Raw genomic sequence first — 12,289 nt, 5'->3', positions numbered from 1 at the left:
GTCCTCCGAAACGAAGAACTCCTTTACAGAATCTTTTATCTCTTCTTATTGAAGCAGCCTAAGTGCAGGAATTGAGTTACTGACAAGTAATAATCCGTGGGAGATATTTTTCCGCATAAACAGTGCATAAATAGTGGTTGAGTTAGGGTCAGCTTCTGGAACCTCTCGCAAAACATGAGCGAGCTCGGGGTGTTTCTTTGCATCTATTGGAATTATCGCATGATTGACTACAAGTTCTTTCCAGATAGTCTGACCATCGATGTCATCCTGTTCTCCAAACAGCTGGAGCGGATGTATGCCATTGTGCAGCAAAATTATCCAGCATTGGTTAACAGAAAGTAAGCTCTTCTGCAGCAAGACAACACAAGATATCATACCACTAGAACGATCCGGAATAAACTCGAGGAACTTGGTGAAATCGAAATGAAGCCATATCCAGCATGTAGTCCGGGTCTTGCTCTCTCGGATTAATACACGTTCCGATCCATGGATAATCTCCTACGCACGCAACTCAGCTAAGAGGTGGTGGAAGCTTCAGTGAAGGGGTTTTTTGCCTGGAAAACAAGAACTGGAATCAGCGTGAGATCAAAGAACTGGCACAAAGGTGGCTTTGAATGCTTGCTAGGTTTCTTTTGTTGTAACTTGACGACTAAAGAAAATAAGTTATCAAAATATTGCAAAACCTTTGACTGTTTCTTTATAAATTTCCTTTTCCATTACAAGACAGAAAGACAATTTTACCTGTGATCTGTCGATTCTGAGTTTCATCGCTTTTATCCATTGAAATATCATAAAAGCAAATGCACCGATTTTCTCTTCAATATATTCTTTCGGTACAAGTCACTGCTTAACCACCCAATTCGTATTTCCTCAACACACCATCTTCATTGCATATAACCTCTCGGGCCTTGCACTAACTACTTCATCATTTACATCCACTTTATAACTTCTCACTCTATTTTGTTGCCTACCTTTGAATTTTTTTTTACGTAAACCTTCCTACAGATGTTCAGGCGTGTAAAACTAAAAGATCTCGGGAAGACTCTAAAGGTCACAGTGATGGGGACCTCTGCGGCGGGTTATCTTATAAGAAAGAAAACAAATGAAAATTGATATTTTAAAATTGCTCAACGAGTCAGCAAACTGAAAATATGATAACAGAATTCGCAAAAACCAAACATAAGCAACAAACTGTATATACACACTAGCATGTGTGCGGATATGTATGTATGTATGTATGTATGTATGTATGTATGTATGTATGTATGTATGTATGTATGTATGTATGTATGTATGTATGTATGCACGTATGTAAGTATGCATGTATGTATATATGCATGTATGTATGTATGTATGTATGTATTTATGTATGTATGTATGTATGTATGTATGTATGTATGTATGTATGTATGTATGTATGTGTGCACGTATGTACGTATGTATGTATCTATTTATGTATGTAGATACGTGCAGTATTTATATATATATATGTATGTATATATATATATTATATATATATATATATATATATATACATATACAGGCACAACCACATACAAATATATGTGCGTATGTATGGTATGGTATAAATATATATATATATATTTTGTGTATATACATATATATATTATGTAATATCATATATATATGTATGTATATATACATATATAAAAATATATATATGTATATATATATATTATATATATTATATATATATTATATATATATATAACATACATACGCACACGCGCACACATATATATGTTTATGTATGTGTCTCTATATACCTGATATGCCCACTCAAATGCACATATATACAAACACTGAGAAGAGAGAAATAAAAAAAATCACAAGACAATTTTTACTTACGCCCGCGCGCACACAAACACATATCGCCTCAAGATAAGAAAACAAAATTCCATCTCTCCCAACACCACATCACATTGCACTCACGGCAATAAACATAAATTACAAATATTTTTTTCATTGCAGTAAAAACACAATACACCAAAATCATTCGGCTATAAAAATACCATTCATTAGAATCATATTCTATCCATAGGAGCGGGAGTGACTGCATGGTTAGAATCTTGCTTCGCAACCACATAGTTCCGGACTCAGTCCCACTGCATGGCATCTTCGGTAAGTGCCTTCTACTATAGCCTCGCGCCGACCGAAGCCTTGTGAGTGGATTTGGTAGACAGAAATTGAAAGAAATTGAAAAAAGGCGGCTAGACGGCAGAAACGTTAGCACGCCGGGTGAAATGGCTAGCTGTATTTCTTCTGCCGTTACGTTCTGAGTTCAAATTCCGCCGAGGTCGACTTTGCCTTTTATCCTTTCGGAGTCGATAAATTAAGTACCAGTTACGCACTGGGGTCGATGTAATGGACTTAATCCATTTATTTGTCCTTGTTTGTCCCCTCTATGTTTAGCCCCTTGTGGGTAATAAAGAAATAAGAAATTGAAAGTACCTGCGTATATATATATTATATATATATATAATATATATATATTATATATATATACTACATACTATATAGATATATATGTGTGTAATATATATATTATATATAAATTATATATTATATATACGTATGTATTTGTGTGTCTTTGTCAACCGATTTTTGTGCGTTTACGTCCCCCGTAACTTAGCGATTCGGCAAAAGAAACCGATAGACTAAGCACAAGGCTTTCAAAGAATAAGTCATGGGATCGATTTGTACGACTAAAAGGCGACGCTTCAGCATGGCTGCAGTCAAACGACTGAAGCAAATAATAAAATAAAAGATTAGCAGCTACGGCCTTTATTTCACATCTAATACCATTCGTAAGCATACATAAATACATCCCATCGCAGATTTTTTGTTTATTTTTTTATGGCCAATGGAAATATTACACGCAGCGAATATTTCCTTGAATAAATGTTAATCATACAAGGTGGAAAAAAACAACAAAATTTTAAATATATATGAACTAAGTTATGCATACACTTAAACACAAACACACTCGCACACACTCACATGCGCACATACGCTCACTTACATATATGCAAGCATACGCTCACTCCCACACATGCAGACACATTTTCACACACACACGCACACACGCACACACACATACACACAGTATATAGTGCATGTGGTTAAGTAACCAAAAATATGACCATCGACAAATATAACAATATCTGACCCAACATACGATTTCACATGAGGAATCTTTCAAAACAAATACATAAAGGTAACAGGTATGTCCTTAACTATTTATTCAACTAACCCATTCATAAAGAACTTTTCTTAAAAATGACATTTATCTTTTAGCCCAGCTTTAATTTGCATTGTTAATGACTGTGTTATATTTGATGACTTGGTAGAAAACACCATGATTTCATTAATTATTATAGGTGTCAGTCGTGAAAAGACGTAGATGATTTTTCGGGCCCGAAACTTTTGATCCAGTGTGCAGACGTCCAGGATGTGATAGCTGGATAAAACAAGCAAAAGAGGGCTGCATTACAACTTAGGTGACACATATTTCAGTGCAGTAGGCGTACGCAACGTGGAATGGTCTTCCTCAAGGCCATAACGTACCATTCAGTGCAGGAATCGAACCTTCGACCTTAGGAGAGTTAGACTGTCATCATGACTGCTAGGTCTCATTTATAGAAATCAATAATGATGAGATGTCAAAGTCAAACGATCCTTTAATGGCCACGACCCGTTTCAGATGGATTTTTACATGTCATTACGATTCGGTGGGATTGTGCAATAGATGCTTAACTCAACAGTATTTTCTTCGCTTGAATAAATATCTCATTAACAAGATTAAAACCTGGACAAACAGACACACACACACACACACGCACACACACACACACACACACACACACACACACACACACACACACACGCACATATATATACACTTGTATATACATTGATACATACCTGCATATGAGATTGGCCTCAATAAGCTCAGTGGTACACACTCATACACATATATAATCATGCATATACATACAGGGACGCACGTACATCTACATACGTGACCACACATATACAGGTAAATGTAAATAAGTAGAAAAATAAATACGATACACGCGAATATTTACACACAAGCACATTCATACGCACGTACAATTACACACACATACACACGCTCACACACATACACACAGACGCACACATATATTTATGTCTATGTATACGTCCGTCTCTCACTCCCTCTACTGTGTGAATCTTCTAATCAATCTATCTATCTATCTATCTATCTATCTATCTATCTATCTATCTATCTATCTATCTATCTATCTATCTTTGCATATATACACAAGCACATTCATACGTACACACACAGACGCATATACACACATACACAGAGGCAGACACACACAGACACAAACACAGACACACAAACGCAAACACAGATACAGACATACACACACAAATGTTTCTAAATGTATGGTCGCGACTGGGATTAATAATGACATTTTTCGTTTATTATAGAGAACACTCTGTCGGAACGAACATCTGCATGTCCATAGACTGAGACACAGACACACGCACGCGCACTCATGCATGGACACAGGATGATTTATATATACATATGTATATATATATATATATATATATAAATCATATATTTAGGCATGTGTGCCTGAGTTCATATTTGTGTTCATATGTATGTATATGATTGTTTAGACAAAACCGTCTAGCTTTATGTGTGTGTGTGATTGTTTGGCTCCATCAATCTTCCTTCCTTCTTTCCTTCCTTGCTTCCTTCCTCTCCCTCCTCTCATGCACATGTGGTTACACGCGCGCTTGTTTTGTGCATGTGATTGATTGTGTACGTGGACATCTATATGTGTAGGAGCAGCGGGAGCAAAAAAAGATTGATCACGGCAGTAGGAGCCGAATTGATTACTGCCAAGGAAAACAAAACGCTGATGCATTCGGTCTTGTCTGCTGGGGATCGGTAACACTGAATTTTCTAACCTAAGCGATTTACCGCAAAGAAATGTTGACAGTAAACACCTATGGTAGTTATGCTGAAAACTTCTAAAACGCGGTTAACTTAAAATCGGTAGACTAGAATATTTAAATCGTTTTTACCATGCCTAATGCTTAGACAGAATAAGGATTATGTGTTTATATATATATTTTTCTTCGTTTTCCTACTTGTTTGTCTCATTGGACTGCAACCGTTTCGGAGTACTGATTTGAAGGGGCTAATAATAATAATAATAATAATAATAATAATAATAATAATAATAATAATAATAATAATGCCCTGATGCAGTACCAGGCAGTGGCTCTCATGGCTTCTGATCTTAACTGATTGGAAGTGTTATCATGTACATTGTTTTGTCTTGGTATAAAAGATGGGCTACAGCAAATATTCTGCTCAATACCACAGATTTGCTTGTCAGTTGTTTGACCTTAACCAGTTGAGCATGTCCCTTAGTGGCTGACGATATGTGCATCTCTGATCACGAGCAGAAGTAGTGGGGGAGCATCATAGCCATGTGTTGAGAAGGATTCTTTGGGGGTTTGAATAATTCACCTCTGGAAACATGGGTGTTTCGTTCAACGTCCTTAAACAACCCTTATTCAGGGACCTTTTGAGCGGGATGGGTTACTCGATCTGAAGAAAATTCTAACTGGGCTCCACCTGCAAGGTCATGTGCTGTTTATCTTGATATGAGATCACCACGTCGCGCACATATGGTTGTGATGCATGTGCCTGGTGTACCCTTATCAGACGGTAGTCATGATGGGTATACTGGGCTTCGTATATTTTACCCCAGTGTCACTTTGATGGCATGCTCTGCTCGCTCACTCAATAATAATAATAATAATAATAATAATAATAATAATAATAATAATAATGATAATAATAATAATAATATAATAATAATAATAATAATAATAATAACCAGTTGGGCATGTCCCTTAGTGGCTGATGATATGTGCATCTCTGATCACGAGCAGAAGTAGTGGGGGAGCATCATAGCCATGTGTTGAGAGGGATTCTTTGGGGTTTGAATAATTCACCTCTGGAAACATGGTTGGTTCTTTCAACGTCCTTAAACAACCCTTATTCAGGGACCTTTTGAGCGGGATGGGCTACTCAACCTGAAGAAAATTCTAACTGGGCCCCACCTGCAAGGTCATGTGCTGTTTATCTTGATATGAGATCACCATGTCGCGCACATATGGTTGTGATGCATGTGTCTGGTGTACCCTTATCAGACGGGTAGTCATGATGGGTATATTGGGCTTCGTATATTTTACCCCAGTGTCATTTTGATGGCATGAACTGCTCTCTCACTCAATAATAATAATAATAATTCAACCCTAAAACCTTACTCAGTTTTAAAGTGAAGTACGTATTTTATCTGCTCTGTAGACAAGAGGCGCGACAAACAAACACAAACACATGCACAAATATGCATACATAGATGTAGGTAGATAAATAGTTAGATACATGTATCTATATCTATCTATCTATCTATCTATCTATCTATCTATCTATCTATCTATCTATCTATCTATCTATCTATCTATCTATCTATCTATCTTTTATTCTTTTATTCTTTACCTGTTTCAGTCATTTGATTGCAGCCATGATGGAGCAGCGCCTTAAAAGGGTTTTTTTTTTCAGTCGAAGAAGTCGGCCCCAGTACATATTCTTTGTAAGCCTACTACTTGTTCTATCGATACATTTTACCGCAACGCTAAGTTTTACGGTGACGAAAACATACCAGCATCTGTTGTCAAACAGAAGTACAGACACATAAACACACACACACACACACACACACACACACACCACACACACACACACACACACATATATAAATATATACGACGTACTCTTTTAGTTTTCGCTTACCAAATCCACTCACAAGGCTTTATTCGGCCCGAGGCTATAGAAGAAGATACTTGCCTAAGGTGCCACGCAGTGAGACTGAACCCGGAACCATGTGCTTGGGCAGCAAGCTTCTTACTACAAAGCCACGTATATGTATGTATGTATGTATGTATGTATGTATATATATATATATACGTAGGTACACATCCAGTAGTATATAGTTAATATCCCTTACATGACAGACAGAGACAGATAGACAGACACACTCACTCACACACACACACACACACACCACACACACACACACACACACACACACACATATATATATTATATATATACTCTTTTATTCTTTTACTTGTTTCAGTTATTTGACTGTGGCCATGCTGGAGCACCGCCTTTAGTCGAGCAAATCGACCCCAGGACTTATTCTCCGCAAAATGCCAAATTTTATATAAATTTGCTTTGTGGGAGCAAGTGTCTTATCGAAAGCGTATATTGTTGTTAAATGCTCGAAATACGTGACGAGAAAAACAGAAGGGTCGTTCTTTATGTTGTTTGTTTTGTTTTCCATTTGTGTCTTTCGTTGTTCGAAAGAATAGTTCATGTTCCATGTAACCTTCCTTCGTATTATTTCGTTGCACACATTTGACGCCCTGTGCCCACATATGCATATATATATATATATATATATATACGTATAGATGTATGTACACATACGTATGTATATATGCATACATATATTATTTATATTATATTATATTTTATATATATACATATATATATAGGCCAAAAATTTAGATTCAGATGAATATGGTACTTAAGTTGAGGCACCAGAATTTAGTAGAGTATTATCCATACAATTTAAAATAAGGTGATTAAAATCAAAATGATTGCATTGTCAAATTAAATGGAGTCGCATGAAACGATCGTACTGCATTACCTCTGGATATCCTTGTTGCTTATTTTGATATATATATATATATATATATATATATATATTATATAAGTAGTTGAATGAATTATCCTAGTATGGATAATTCGGTTAACCGATACCCGGGTAGCAAATTCACGTCAGAAAAACACGGTTGAAGCTACATGCCAAGGGCAGAGATCACGTGTTTCGTGTGGAAATTTGTGTGTTTTTTTTTAATACCAATAAATGAAAGAATGGAGTTGAACGACGATTTAACAAAATTCCTTTATCCTCGACATATGTTTCGAAGACTGCATATTACTAATTTCGAAGGAATAAGGGGTGCATTATGCCGCCTTCTCATCAGGAAAGACAAGGAACTTATGTCAGCATCATGATGAACAAAAACTTTTAGATGACTTCCCACACGGAGTCCATAGCGATAACGAGTGTTTCTTTATATATATGTATAACCGGAAACGAGGTGCATTAGATTAACGTGCTAATTTCGCATACAAACTAATGCACATCAGTAATGCTTACTTCATCGCGGGTGGTGAAGCTGAACTTTCGCCTCTCGGTATTTATAGAATTTACCATAGGAATCAATGGCTGATTTTGCAAAATCGTAATGGGAAAATTAAAAAATAGCGTGGTGGCTAAACGCAATTTGAAACCAAAAAGGAAGTAATTCACTGTTACTAAAATCTTACCAAGGGTGTTGGTGGTGGTGGTGCTGGTGTATGAATGATGTGTTTGTGTATGTGTGTGTGTGTGTGTGTGTGTGTGTGTTGTGTGTGTGTGTGTGTGTGTGTGTGTGTTTGGCCACCAAAACTGCTTGACAACTGGATACTAGTAAAAGCGACCGATACAATAAGTACTAGACTTAAAAAATAAGTTCTAGGATCCATTTGTTCCACTGAAACCCTTCAAGGCACTGGCCCAACATGACCACAATCAAATGACTGAAACAAATAAAAGGTAAAACATAATATATATATATCTATATATATCTATATATATATATGTATATATATTCTTTTACTTTTATTTATTGTTTCAGTAATTTGACTGCAGCCATGCTGGAGCAAGTCATTTAGTCGAACAAATCGAGCTCAGGACTTATTCTTTGTAAGTCTAGTACTTATTCTGTCGGTATCTTTTGCCAAACCGCTAGCTTACGAGGACGTAAACACACCAACATCGGTTGTCAAGCGACGGTGGGGCTCAAACACACGTATAGGTATATATATATATATATCCAGAGAATATATATATATATTCCAGAGAATAAATATATTCCAGAGAATAAATATATTCCAGAGAATAAATATTTATCAAATCAGTACAATACACACACAGTAGCACACAGAGATACACACAAGTACACGAGTTTCATACACATACAAAAGACGGGCTTCTTTCAGTTTCTGTCAACCAAATCCACTCACAATTCTTTGGTCAGCCCGAGGCTATAGTAGAAGACACTTGTCCAATGTACCACACAGTGGGACTGAACCCAGAACCCTGTGGGTTGGGAAACAACCTTCTTACCTCACAGTCACGCCTGCGCTTATATATATACATATGTATGTATGTATATTATACACACACACACATGTATATAGTTATGTATGCACACATACACACACATATTTTTAAATGATGTCTCAGATTTGATCCCAATGCGTGTTATCATGGGGCATACATCATTTCTACGTCTCATGTCGATTCATACCTAATGAATGAAATTTCACTGAAGCTGTTTAAAACACGTCGCATGGACTATATACTTGTGATTCGATGATACAAATTTGCCACCTGTTTTGAACTGAGAATAACGCGAAGGGGATACATGTCGATGGATTGATCAGCCACAGTATATGTTCATTCACTGAGCAGATAACAAAGTCGGTCGATCAACTGAATCGTAACCAATGTATAATCAAGTATCTATTCATGTGTATATCTGTGTGTGTATTGTACTGTTTTGATAAATATTTATTCTTTGGAAAATAGTTTTTCCTCAAAACCGGTTACTTTTCTTTAGGCATGCCTGTGTTTGTTTCTCTACGTGGTTAACTGCAATTTTTGCCAGATGTTTTGTTATTACAGAGTATTTTTTTGTAGTTTATATGGACATATTTGCCAGAAATGCTCATAACGATGAAATATCAATGAAATAAATATTTAATTTTATATTGAATTAATGTGTTCTACGATTTATGTAATTTTTGGAAGATGCCATTATATTAAAACTTAGTCTTCAAAGAATTATTCCATATAAAACACATTGTCTACGGCAGTCCTGTAGAAAGTGACGCAGTTACTTTCTCATGATTTAAGTTTCCCAAAATACATAGATGGCGTTGGTGCGGTAAAAATTGTAATTATTACTCAGTTTAATGCCACCCAGATATTAGCTAATGCTGAATCTAAGGGTGGGCATGATATCACCGGCTTCAGCCGGCACTTGAATGGTATTTTCCCCAAGCATGAAGTACGCCAGCCACAGCCCTAATATTGGCCTCCTCGTGACTGGATTGCAGTTCTGCATAGGGATGTCGACAGTAATAGCTATCGGAGGTAGCTCTGATGTGACATTTGCAGTTTTAGCAAGATTCTATTCGAACTCATGACCCTTGGAAGAGAAAATGGAAATATGCACCTACTTATTATGTTACGATTCACTTGCTTGCTATTTTCAGCTTGCTCAATGTTTGGACTGTCCCTTATTGATGAGACAGTCTGGTACGTATGTGTCTATACACCATCCAGCTTCGTAGCAATCCGAGTTTGTCTTGAAAAGGTATGAATACCTTGTCATCGCATACGTGGTAAGTATTGAGAATGGTTGTGGACTGCCGGATACCATAAAGTCGTCATCCAGGACTTTGTAGCTATATGTTGCAACTGCTTCTCTTGCTTTGGGATTTTCAAGACATCGTAGAAGGTCAGACCTCATGCTTGGCGAACTCACCTTACCAAATTCCAAGAAGATATGAAGAAAGTCTACATCTCAAATGTAAACTAGGTTAACACATATCTTTGTTTCTATATAACTATATATATGATGAAACACTTTGATCTTCTTTTACCACTTAGAGTTTACTCTTTGTTGAAGCTTTCTGAAGAGACTAGCGCCCAAGAAAATTTCTTTTGATTGTTCAATAGATGAAGGAAATGCCGACGAATTTCTGTTACTACTCTAGTCTGCACCTGTGAAGGTGTGCACTGTTGTTACTGGTTCATTTGTTGAGATGTGATTATCGAATTATCAAATATTTAAATTTTAAAAATCATTCAAGAAGGTTTGGGCTATTCTCTCTTCATAGTTTCAAAGAGACTGGTAACTTCTAAAAACCTGTGTGTGCTGAAAAACTCAGATTCGAAAACTTTATGGAGATATATGCATCATCTTGGAGAAGATACTTATCATCAAAATGCATCTCCTGAACCGATTGAATCGAATCGATCATCGAAAAGCCGCTCGAACTATTTCATATTCTTGATCGTGAACCTCATCAAATCAATTCATCGTAAGTTTGTTGGTGGTCTTTGAAAAGTCTTAGAATACTTTATAAGCACATCCTCAATCATTTCATGCGAGGCTTCATGTCCCTGATGTGGACAAGTATCCACCATAAGTAGTTCACAACATCTACGATGTGATATCCAATAATCTTCTATATATATAACTCTTACTTTCTTTTACTCTTTTACTTGTTTCAGTCATTTATCTGTGGCCATGCTGGAGCACCGCCTTTAGTCGATCAAATCGACACAAGGACTTATTCTTTGTAAGCCTAGTACTTATTATATCGGCCTCTTTTACCGAACCGCTAAGTTACGGGGACGTAAACACACCAGCATCGGTTGTCAAGCGATGTTGGGGGGACACACACACAGACACACAAACATATACACACACATACATATATACATATATATATATATCACGTGATCATGTGACCGACCAGACCATCAGATGTTGCTACACATCGCTGCTCACAATGCGTTCGCATTGTTTTAGCCTTCGAATGACGCCACCCCGCTGGCTAAGCGAGCAGGCCAACAGAAGAAAGAGTGGTGAAAGAGTACAGTAGGGATCACCAGCCCCTGCCGGAGCCTCGTGGAGCTTTTAGGTGTTTTCGCTCAACAAACACTCACAACGCGCGGTCTGGGAATCGAAACCGCGATCCTACGACCGCTTGTCCGCTGCCCTACCCACTGGGCCTCCACACACACACATATATATATACATATATATATATACATCTATACGACATATATAAGACGGGCTTCTGTCAGTTTCCGCCTACCAAATCCACTCACAAGGCTCTGGTCCGCGGCTATAGCCTCTGGTCCGAGGCTATAGTAGAAGACACTTGGCCAAGGTGTCACGCTGTGGGACTGAACCCGGAACTGTGTGGCTGGTAAGCAAGCTACTTACCACACATCCACTCCTACGCCAGATGTCTCATTGAAATATGAGGAAGTTG

Source organism: Octopus sinensis, linkage group LG2 (genome assembly GCF_006345805.1).
Source record: "Octopus sinensis linkage group LG2, ASM634580v1, whole genome shotgun sequence".
Taxonomy (NCBI): Eukaryota; Metazoa; Mollusca; class Cephalopoda; order Octopoda; family Octopodidae; genus Octopus; species Octopus sinensis.
The sequence above is the reverse complement of the archived record's forward strand: the minus strand, read 5'-3'. Positions refer to the sequence as shown.